The following is a 12,059-nucleotide window of genomic DNA, read 5'->3' on the forward strand; positions in this document are numbered from 1 at the left end:
TATAGTCACCCACAAAAATTTAAGAGCATAATTCATGAAACAAATGATTTTAGGTTAAATTTTAGAGGTATCTGCTCTGGAGAAATCCTTTGGTAAATTTGCCTTTTTGTTGGGCAGTCCTTTATTCCCTGTTCCTCTGCTCCCTGACTCCAAATATAACTAATTTTCATCCTTATATTTCACTGATGTATACTGTATCCTTGACTGTAAATCTGTGGCCCCTATGAAACTACCTTCTCCATTAAGCAATTTATTAGGATATTTTTATTAAAAATTATTTCTTCCCTAATAGGACTTCTTATGTCAATAGTTGAGATCATAATTTTGTTCAGTTTGCTACAGGCAAATGGTACAAAGAGCAAAAGACAGAATTCTTGTGCTTGGGATTTAGTTAGGACATGGATGGGGAAGAGAAGATGAGGTATACAGCTCAAGACATTAGTAAGACATGAACAAAGTCAGTTGTAGTCTATCTGGTGCCCAGTGTCCTGGGGTTGCCCAGGAATCTACACTGTACTATTCCAACCAAACCAAGGCTTCCTTTTTCTCTGGAACATTTTTCAGTTTCATTTTCTTGGGTTCCAATTTAACATCTGATAAAACAACAGAAATAGGATAGAATTTTCAGACACAGTTGTGGAGAAGTATTAGAGATTTTTCACCCCAAGGCTGATTTCTCAAAGCACACTTTTGGTGTCTAATCACACAGAAATTAATGGAACCCTTCTAAAGAAGTCTGCTTCCTGCTTACAAGATGATTTTGATGAGCAGTCCTAGAAAACAGAAGTAGAGGGTTGGGGAGAGTGAAACAGGGAGAGATGAGAACCAGTGGATCACTGAAGTTTGGCACCAATGGAACCATCAGAGGAGCCATGAAGAATGCACCATCTCAGGAACAGAAGAAGGGGCCATATAATCACTGGCTCCCATCTCTCCATTGATCAAGCATTATGCCACAGGATGTTAACTTCCTTCTGTTTCAGGCAAGAAAGCAAGAGGTTTACAGTGTAAATTTCTGCCATCGACACCTGTGTGAAGCATACAGTCATGGTAGTGACTGGAATAAAATATGGGCTAGAGATATCCAAGGGAAGGCACAAAAGGTGTCCCATATAAAGGGAAAATCTAAGCTAACTCACTGTAGGAGAAGTAAGCAAATTAAAAAAATATATAGCAATTTTATTTTAACTTTTACTCATTCAATCATTAAAAAACAAACAAACAAAAAACACCAAACTTCCAGTCCCAGACTCCAGTAAGGACCATTAAGATAGTTCAATTACCAGAAGCAAACAAGTAAATATGTCTTGAAATCATCAAAGACTTCAAAAAACAGGAAAAGAACTGCCTCCAATTCTTGAAGAAGACAAACTCAGTAAGGAAAAGCACAATCAAAGCTCTTCCCTGGTGGCTCAGATGGTAAAGAATCTGCCTGCAATGCAAGAGACTCAGGCTCAATCCCTAGGTTGGGAAGATCCCCTGGAGAAGGGAATGGCCACCCAGTCCAGTATTCTTGCCTGGAGAATTCCATGGACAGAGGAACCTGGTGGACTATAGTCCATGGGGTCGCAAAGAATAGGATATGACTGAGCAACTAACACTTTCACTTTCTTTCTTTCACTCCTGAGCACAATTATTTTGATCCTAAGAAAGCAGCCATAAACCTGAGCTGAACTTTACATTCTTATAGGAAGAAATTAAAGGTTAGACTCCACCAAGTGTGGGAAACTTACAAAACTACCCCTCCTCAAGGAAAGACCCCTGAGCTCTATTCCCTCCAACGGGCATGGCACAGTAATGACAGTCCTTCCTGGAGCGCTTCTTTTCATCTGCTAGTACAGGGGACTTCAGGCATTAATAGAATCAAGGTTGTCTGGGATTGTGGACCTCCAGAGTTTGTCCTCCCAACCTTCCACATTTCTTTCCAGAAGTTATCACTATTCCAGGCCTCAAAATATTCCTACAAATAATATTTTAAATAGATGTCCACCATTCAAAAATAAACCAGCAAAAAAAGACTCACTAAGCAAGCAAATATAAGACATAACAAAAACATACCAGTGGGGATTCCAATCATTAAGGAGATCACATAAAGCACAGAATAGTAGTTGATGACTGGTCAACATTTATAATGGTCATGCTGGGAAAGACTGAAGGTGGAAGTAGAAGGGGATGACAGACGATGAGATGGTTGGATGGCATCACCAACTCAATGGACATGAGTTTGAGTAAACTCCGGGAGCTGGTGATGGACAGGGAGGCCTGGCATGCTGCATCCATGGGGTCACAAAGAGTCAGACACGACTGAGCGACTGAACTGAACTGAACTGAAGGGAATGTTACTATGCTGTACTTAAAGCTTTAGTAACAAACTGGAAACTATTAAAAGGAATCAATAGATCTCTCAGTATTTTAAATTTCTGTTGGAATTCATTCCTTACCACAGGAAACCCTTAAAAGTGCATTTTTATATTTTAAAATATATGATATCTTTTGGGGTTTTTTTGTTTGTTTTTTTGTTGGTTTGTTTTTTTGTTGGTTTGTATTTTAATTTGCATCATGATCAAATATGGAGATCTCGATGATGCTAAGCCTTTGAATCTACTATACTATATGACCTAGTGTATGGTCAATTTTTAAAAAAAATTCCATGTGTTCTTAAGAAAAATGTTCATTTCCTAATCTTTACATTTTTAATAAATATAATTTCCTAATCTTATCTATACATGTATATCCCTATGATTTATTATTAAAATTGTTTTTCAGTTTTTCATGTTAATAGTTTAGTATGCTTGAATAGTATTAATTTATTTGTGGTAAGTTCCCTCTCTGTTTCATCTAAAGGTGTATTTTATGCTTGTTCTTGAAACACACTTTTTCCAAAATTGAAGTTTTTTCTCTGAATATGTCGAAGATATTATTATAACATCTTCTGGCTTCCAGCACTGCTAATGAATAGTAATTAAAAGTCTAATTTTCATTCCTTTCTTGGTGATACATATTTTCACTCTGACTGCCTTTTAAGGTCATATAAACAGTCCTTTCTTTTTGCAGCTTCAAATTTGTGTGAATTTTTCTTTTGTTAAAACTATTTGCATACATTCTAATTTCTCAATTTGCATATGGACGTCTTTCATTGATTCTGGCAATTTCAGCATTATCTTTCCAAATTGCATCCTCTCCCCCATTCCTTATTTATATTCTTATAACACAAGTTAGATTTAACCATTAGATACTTTCATTTCATCAACCATGACCTTAACTTCCTCTTACTATTTTGTTTCCTTTCTTTTCTATGTTGTAGTCTATGTAATGTCACCTCATCTTGTCATCCTCCCATTAATTCTCTCTTTAGCACTGTCTAAACTACTGTTTAAACCATACATTCAGGTTTTTAGTTCCATGATTACATTTTTTCATTTCTAAATGTATAGCTCTTTTAAAAATCTCTCTGGTTACTGCTGGTGGTGTTGTGTTGCTTACTCCTTTTTAAAATGATTCTACTTTTCATATCTTTAAATAGTATATATTTCTTCCCTCCCCCCATTGATAGCTTCTATATCTCAATTCTTTAGGCATCTACAATTCTAGCTTGTTGTTTCTGCTGACTCTCCTACATGGTAATTTGTCTCCTTCTTTAATCTTATTAAACTTGATCTTTGGAAAACTAGGGGGTTCAATAAAGGGTAACTTCCTTCAAAAGAATCCACCTCTTCAAAAGAATTCCTCAAAAGAATCTGCCTGCAATGCAGGAGACCCAGGTTGGATCCCTGAGTCACAAAGATTCCCTTGGAGGGGGGAATGGCAACCTACTCCAGTACTCTTGCCTGGAGAATCACATGGACAGAGGACCCTGGTAGGCTATAGTCCATTAGATGGCAAAGAGTTGGGCACAAATGAGCGACTAACACTACTTACTACTACTACTCCTTCAAAAGAACATTTGCTCCTCTTAGTAGCCCTCACAACTCCCCCTTTCAGTCCCCAAGGCTTAATTCCTGGCCCTTACTTTCTACTGCTTCAAGTCCAAGGTCTAGTCTCCTGAGGACAGCACTGAAGTCAGAGAAGTTTCCCTGAGGAATTAAATCTTGAGCTGATCTCAAATGGAAAATTAGGAGTTAATTAGGTTTGTTTTTTTTTTTTAAGGTAAAGAGGCAGAGTTCTGAGTAGCAAAAACCACATATACAACTGCCCTATGGCTAGAAGGAGAATGACAAGCATGAAGAATTATTTAATTTTTTCAGCTTCGGTTGGCCTCATGAAAGTGATGTGTAAACACTGTGGGAGACACTTAGTAGATCTCACCTGCCACGGGCTGCCAGAAATCTGCAAGGGTAATATAAACTGGAATTATTTTGGAAAAGTTCCCAGATCAGAGGGGCTGGTAAACCACCCTTGGGAAGAAAAAAGAGGCTATTCCATACAATAATAGTAGACAAGTACAACTCCAGCTTGGAAATGAGCCCATGAATGTGGAGAAAGAATCCAGTCAGCTTTGGTCTAAGGTAGTGCTCCTCAGACTCTAATGTACAAGGCAACTGGGATCTCATTAAGAGCAGATTCTGACTTAGTAGGTCTGGGGCATGTCCTGGAATTCCATATTTTTCACCAGCTTCTAGGTGATGCACACAATACTAGTCTGGGACATGCTTCAAGAACCAAAGGGGTAAGGGAATTATTGAGGGGCTATCAGAAGTAAGAACATACATACCATGACACAGTAAAATCACATCCTGGAGTCCTATAATACTGGGCGGAAATTTTGGACCTAAGCTCATTTTCTGAGCCCTAAACGCTCAACCTTTAAATCACCTGGGAAGCTTATTAGTAATATACAGAGTCCTTGCCCTTCTTTGAATTCAGCTTTCAGGAGGTGAGGCTCTGGTCACCAGAGCATAAAGAATTCTCCAGGTGATTCCGCACAACAAAGTTGGAGATCCAGTAACCAAGCAACTGAAAACCAAGATAAGATTGTGTCCTGTGTAATAAAGGGATAAAAACATTTTAGGGAATAATCCAGCAAATAGGACAGGGTACACAGGTGGAGAGAAAATTGTTTAAGAATGCTAAAAAAGCAAGGGCTCCTTTTGGATGCCTTTACAGACTCAGAGCCAACATGCCTCCATCTAATCCCAATTCAATTCACCCATTTAAAAACCAGCTCAGTCTAGTGGTTTTAGCTCTAAACTTTCAGTTTACTATGAATTTACTCAGAAATTGATTTGGAAAAAGAGGTATGTTTGATGTTTAATATATGTTTACATTTGACTTTTTTTTTTTTAATTTTACATAATTGTATTAGTTTTGCCAAACTTCATAGATGTGTACTTCCACAAAAGTACAAGATGTTTTTATTGTTTCCAAAGCATGACTCACATAAAATCAGGAGGCTGAATCCACTAACAGATCCAGAAAAAAAATCTATTTCTTTTCAAGCACTATTAGCCGAAAACTTTAAGGGAGTTAGGAAATGAAAGAAAATGTTTCTCATACAAATTGTTTCTTTGATTTCTGTAATGCATCCATTGGCTATTAAGTGAATTTTCAAGTCAGCTAAGTAGGTAGTCATTTAAAATATACACATAGGCTCACACCTCTTAATTTGAATTCAGCTTACCAGCCTCTACTATATTTAGCTTTGTTTTTCTTTAAGTAGTCTGTCCTGTTGGTGTATGGATTTGTTTCACCAGAGATGTTGTCAGGGTAACCTAAGAGGAGATTAAGAAATCAGAGATGCCTGTCACCAGTTACTGACATTTTAGGCCTTGGTAATCTTTTCTAGGGCAGTGAAAAGCAGGCAGCAGAGGCAAGACCCACATAGAAACCCCCAAGTGTAGCTATAGTGTTAGCAAAACAATCAGCTGGAAACAGAATTCTCTCCTCTCTGCCAGGGCACAACCAATGTGCTAAAGATAATATACCATTTGCTCAAAAGAATACAGCATTAATATTGAAATGTAAAAATGCCTCCAAAAGCGAGTTTACCATACCAGATCAAGAAAACCACAGGTATGCTTCCAGGAGATTCTATCCGTAAGGTCATCCTGAGTTTGGGAAAGCTCAACCCAGGCTCACAATGAACTAGCCTGTGGCAACCAGTTCAGGCCTGGCCCGTCTTGCAGGTATAGGGCCACCTGCCTGCCATGAAAGGTCAATCTGACCCAGTCTGTGTTCATCCTGTTTGCAGTGGAATGTGATTTTGTTGTTGTTGTTTAGTCTCTTAAGTCGTGTCTGACTCTTTGTGACCCCATGGACTGTAGCCCACAAGGCTCCTCTGTCCATGGGATTTCCCAGGCAAGAATACTGGAGTGGGTTGCCATTTCCTTCTCCAGGAGATCTTCCTGACCCAGAGTTCAAACCCACGTCTCCTGCATTGCAGACGGATTCTTTACCACTGAGCTACCAGGGAACCCCTGGAATGTGTTTTTACCATGTGGAAATCAGCATTTGTGACTACTCCTCAGATCTACATTCAAGCATCAGTGTGTGTGGCTCCTGAGACACAGGAATTGCCATTTTTTCTGAATTACTGGTCTTGGTACAAGATATTTGTACAGTCTGTTTGGCAAACTGTTACTATATTTGAATAACTAAATAGGACAAATTATGGGTCTTACTAAGTTCTAGACTGATACTCTGTTAGACTTCATTTTTATTTTATTAGCTCATTTTTGGCTTCCGAAACATTGGTTCTTTGTTATCATCTGTATGTCTGTCACCCCAAAATACATATGTGGGTATCCTAACTCCCAATGCAGTAGTATTTGGAGGTGGAGCTTTTGGGAGGCAATTAGGTCAGGAAGGTGGAGTCCCCATAAATGGGATTAGCACCCCTTATAAATGAGACCTCAGAGCTAGCTCACTCTTTTTCTGCCATGTGAGGGCACAGCAGTGAGAAGGCCACAGTCTCCTATCCAGAAGGCAGCCTCCAGAACCCAGCTGTACAGTCAACCCTGACTGCACACTTCCAGCCCTCAGAACTTCAAGAAGTAAACTCCTTTTGTTACAAGCCACACACCCTACAGTACTGTCAACTACAAGTTGGTACTTGCCGTGGGCATTTGCCATCCACTTCTACAAGGATTAAATCATGTACTGCTGCAGCTGCTGACCGTCAACACCCTCTGAAAGAGTGCAGGGTGGAGAGCAGAAATGAGGCACTCTGTGCTCTGGGGAAAACTGGCTTAACAGGTCTTCAGATAGTTGGATATTTTCAGGAGCCAATTTTATGAGCTCAATTCTTGTATCTGCCATATCTATAAAAGCACTAAAATCCTTCATGGTGACTAATGCTGCTCCTTGTGACTAGCATAAACCTTCATTAAAAAATATGTGCTTGACTGCATGTACTCCCCCTTCACCAAAATCACAAATATACTGACCTGCTTCCCTACCTCTTTGGAGCAGTTTCTCAGAGCTATCTGAGTGTTATCTCCTGGGCTGCTGTCCTCATTTTGCCCCAAATAAAACTTAACTCACAACTCTAACACAGTGTGATGTTTTCAAGTTGACAGTACTTTGTTATCATCACAGCCTGAATTAAGTCGTTCTCTTTGGACACAGCTATTAACAACAGTCTTAAGAATGTGTAGTTTCGATCTTGTAATATTTCTTTCCTTCTCCTTTATTCCTATCCCAGCTATTCTCCATTTTCCCATTTCTGATGGCTGGGTGATACTTTCACCCTTTTACTGTAAAATGACCCTCATTTTCTCCTAACTCCAAATTTGTAATGAACACAAAAGTACAAATGTCACAAAAAATATGACAAAGAACAATTGGTTCTTTAGATATTCACGTGAATGCTGGCTTTAACTAAAACACATAAACCAAATAATCTTTAGGATGGCTAGATATCAAAATGATGGAAAAGTTTATCCACCCCCAAAATAACAACCAACTGATTTAAGAACACAGAAAGCAAATATCCTATTACTCCAGGATAGTTACTTTCTTATTGCTAGATTCTCCCAATATTTGGGACATATTTATATTAAAAAACAAAACATATTCAATGCATATCTAAAGTTCAAACTTAACTTGATGTCCAGCATTCTTATTTGTTAAATTTGGCAGCCCTATATTACAAGGATGTACTCAGTAATAATAAACATTTTCAAATTTTACTTTGTCATCACTTACAAGAAAATACCAATGGGCTTTATCTTCTCCATTTTCTTTAGCAAATATGATGTGTATAGGATGCCTGTATTGCTCCCTCCTGGATTCCTTAAAATACTCCACCCTCAAAGTCCAACAACTCCAAATGTGGAAAACCTTTATATCAGGTCTTTTCCAATTTTATTTCAAATTCAAAATATCATTCCAGTGTTTTCTTTTGCTCTACACCAAAACTCTATGACTCTCAGAGTGAGACTTTCAGAAGGGGAAAATAGGCTTGTGCTAAATACAGAAAAGAATTGCTGAAAACCCTGGGATCCCAGCCCTGCAGAAATGGGACATCTTCCTTGACCTGACCCACCTACAGAGAGGCTCTAGGGATAGCAGGATAGAAGGGCAATGGCAGCGATTGATCGAATGGCCTTTAGCAGTTTGCTTATCTCTCTTTCATCTGCTTATTCATTCATAAAAAAGTTAAGATAGAGACATAGAAGGATACATATAAGACTTCCACAAGGCAACAAATAGAAGGCAATTGTCAGAGAATAAAATTTTGAATGATATCCAATTACTGTCCTGGACACTACAAGTCAAGTAGTCATTGTCTCAGCAAGAAGGCAGAACCCCCAGCAAGAGAAAAGACAGCTCTGCACCACAGCTTAGGTTTGTTTCAAAATAGACAGACTGGGGAATGCTGGTAAATGTCCAGCTGCAGTCAGTTCTTCAGGGGAGGGGTGGGGGGTGGTGGGAAAAGACCTATTCATAGCCCCTAATGATTTTTGCAGTGAAAGTACTCCCCATAGTTCCTGGTTTCCATCCGCCAGTGTGACCTCGCTGAGGAGACAGTGAGGAAGAGATGCACAGACTAGGAGAGCATCATGCCCAAAGCCGTGTTTCCCTGTTGAGCGCCAGGAGAAAGAAGGGACTTGAGGCGGTTTCTTGCCGCTGAGGAAAAAACCTAAGTGAGTACAAACGTTTCTCAGGCTCAGGGGCAGATGGCAGAGCGATTCAGATGAGAGGCAGCCCAGCCCGTGTGCCCCTCGGTCTGGCTGTGGCGAGACTACAGGCCCCAAGGCAGGAAGAGGGACTCAAATACTCCTTTTTGAACTTCTGGGAGGCCTTCCTCAGATTAGAAAACCTGCGAGTGTGTGGGAGTATGTGGCACTGTTAGGCAGGGATGGGGCGAGGGCAAGACTTCTGGCTCCTCAGGCGCTTCCTCAGCACGAAGAAGATCCAGAGCTTTAAGGCTCTGGTGAGAAACGCAGTGCCTACCCTGCCTGGATGCTGCTGCAAAACCCCAGAGAACCCCTTGTGGGGCTGGAAGGGCCTGGGTAGTTCCATCTATCTGTCTATCTGTTAATATTCTGGCCACACTGTGTGACTTGTGGGATCTTATTTCCCCTACCGACCCTCAAACCCAGGTCCTCTGCTGTGAGAGCCCAGAGCCCTAACCAATGGGCTGTCAGGGAATTCACCTGGCTAGTTCTCTTTAATTCTCTCTTTGAAATCATGGAAGTTTGAAGCCTAAAAACTGCATTTTGCAGTCTGCATGGCCTGCAGAGTTCCAGCTTCTGTGTCACCCATGAGAAGGTTCTGGGAGATGTCTGACAGGTGGAAGAAAGGGTCCAGAAGCAGAGGCAGGATGCAGGCCTAAGGCAACAGCTGGTGGGCCTGCATCTTCTCAGGAGGGGCAGGAGGTGGAGACAAGAAATCACTTCCTTCTGGTCTGCAGGCAGCTCTCGCCTGCGCCTGCATCTCAGTGCCAGCCCTCTGCCAGCCCCTTGACCTCATTCTCTATGAGACTTCCATGAACAGTATAAAAAGGCAAAAAATAAAGAGTTAAGAGTTATTCTATTGTTGGGAGGGGATATATGTATACCTATGGCTGATTCATGGTGAGGTTTGACAAAAACCAACAAAATTATGTAAAAATTATCCTTCAATTAAAAAATACATTTACAAAATGAGTTATTATATTGTTCACACAGGTGTATTGAAAACAGAGTAAAGGCTCTCAACGTGTCTCAAGGGGTCATAAATGGCATCCACGGGAGTATAATTTCCAGGAAAAGGCAAGAGGCATTAGAGCAGTAAGGCCAGTCAGCAGAATCCAGGGCAGAGGAGGGGGATCCCCAGAAGAGGGCACATCTCAGGAAAGGGGTCTGGGTCAGGAACGTGGAGCTTTGACTGAAGAGCAATGGACCCTATATGAAGAGCCCTGGAGGGAGAGAAGAGACCAGAGGTGCCACTCAGTCTGCTCCCAGCCCGCCAGCCATGACAACCACCTGGGGAAGAGGAGCTGGGAGACGGAATATGGGCACCAAGCTGATGGGAGAGAAGTGGAGTGTGGTGAAGAGCTGAAAGCCTGTTGAAACTCAGGACCACTGGCTTCCCAAAATAAGCCCACTGCCTTAACTAGGAAGGGTTTCCCAGGTGGTGCTAAGGGTAAAGAACCCACCTGCCAATGCAGGAGGCATGAGACTTGGTTCCATCCCTGGGTTGGGAAGATCTCCCTGGAGGAGGACATGGCAGACCACTCCAGGATTCTTACCTGGAGAATCCCATGGACAGAGGAGTCTGGCAAGCTACAGTCCATAGGGTCACACAACTGAAGCAACTTAGCAGAGCACATACTTTATTAATAAACATCACAGGTGGAGGGTGCAGAAAGTACCAGCAGGTAGCCTGCAGGTGGACACACAGTTAGGCAGAGCTACTGGACAGTCAGGCCTCTGCCTGCTTACTACTGAAAATAAGTTCCCCCTGGAGCATGCCAGCACCCAAAAGAGCTACAGTTCTGCTCCCAGCCCAGTGTGTGCTTTTTCTCCCCACACCAGTTCTCCAACCCCCGTGGATGTCCAGCAACTCACTTCTGACACTATCCACCTGGACACAGCATCAGCTCCCAAAGGCAAAGGCTTGGTTCCACAAGACTGGGCCCCCTTCAGCGGCAAAGGCCAACAGCAAGTTCCCGTGCTTCCGAGGGACTGCCTACACACAGGATGCTACAATGACCTCCCTCCTCGGGTTCAATTAATTTGCTCACGGAACTCAGAGAGGCATTTTATTTACTACATTGTTAGAAAAGGAACTCAGGAACAGTGGGGTGGAAGAGAAGACCAGGTGGAGGAAGGTGTGATGGGACTGATCTCGGCCCACAGTGAATGAAGCGGGACCTGGGTTCCCAGGCAGAGATGGAGGCCGGGTCACAGAGCTGAGAGCGTTGAATCCCAGCTGCTGGCCAGTGGTCAGGGACAAGGCCCTGGCCCTTGAGCTTTGCAGAGAAGAATTCCCAGAAAGACAGAAAGCAGTGAAACAAGTAAAGTCTGCAGTAGAAGGAAAAGAGTACGGTACCTGTGGACAGACACATGGGTGGACTCACACACAGGAAGAGTCACACCCTCGTGGCAGTTTAAATGGGGCATTTATTTATTTATTTTTTTTAATGGGGCATTTAAAAATGAGGCATTTCTCTCATTTCACTTAGTTTATGTTTCCGAATTTCCCCATCTCTTTTTCTATGATATTCTTTCTCAAGCCTTCATCAAGCATAGTAGAAAATTTTTTGTAATACACACTTATGTAAATAGTATGTATAATATTATATATATTTATAGAAAGCTTGTGAATTTTTGCCTAGCTAAAAAATTTATGACATTTTGATTCCACTTGTTTGACTTAGTATGAATAGAATGATGGATCTCTAATTTATATTCGCTCAAAATTGTAATACAGTTTCATGTACTTTGGCATCTAGTATTTCACTGTTATGCCAAACACTTTGACTGTGTGGTTCACAACAAATTATGGAAAATTCTTAAATAGATGGGAATACCAGACCACTTGACCTGTCTCCTGAGAAATCCATATGCAGGTCAAGAAGCAACAGTTAGAACTGGACATAGAACAACAGACTGGTTCCAAATCAGGAAAGGAGT

This window comes from Bubalus kerabau, chromosome 13 (assembly GCF_029407905.1).
Source record: "Bubalus kerabau isolate K-KA32 ecotype Philippines breed swamp buffalo chromosome 13, PCC_UOA_SB_1v2, whole genome shotgun sequence".
Classification (NCBI taxonomy): Eukaryota; Metazoa; Chordata; class Mammalia; order Artiodactyla; family Bovidae; genus Bubalus; species Bubalus kerabau.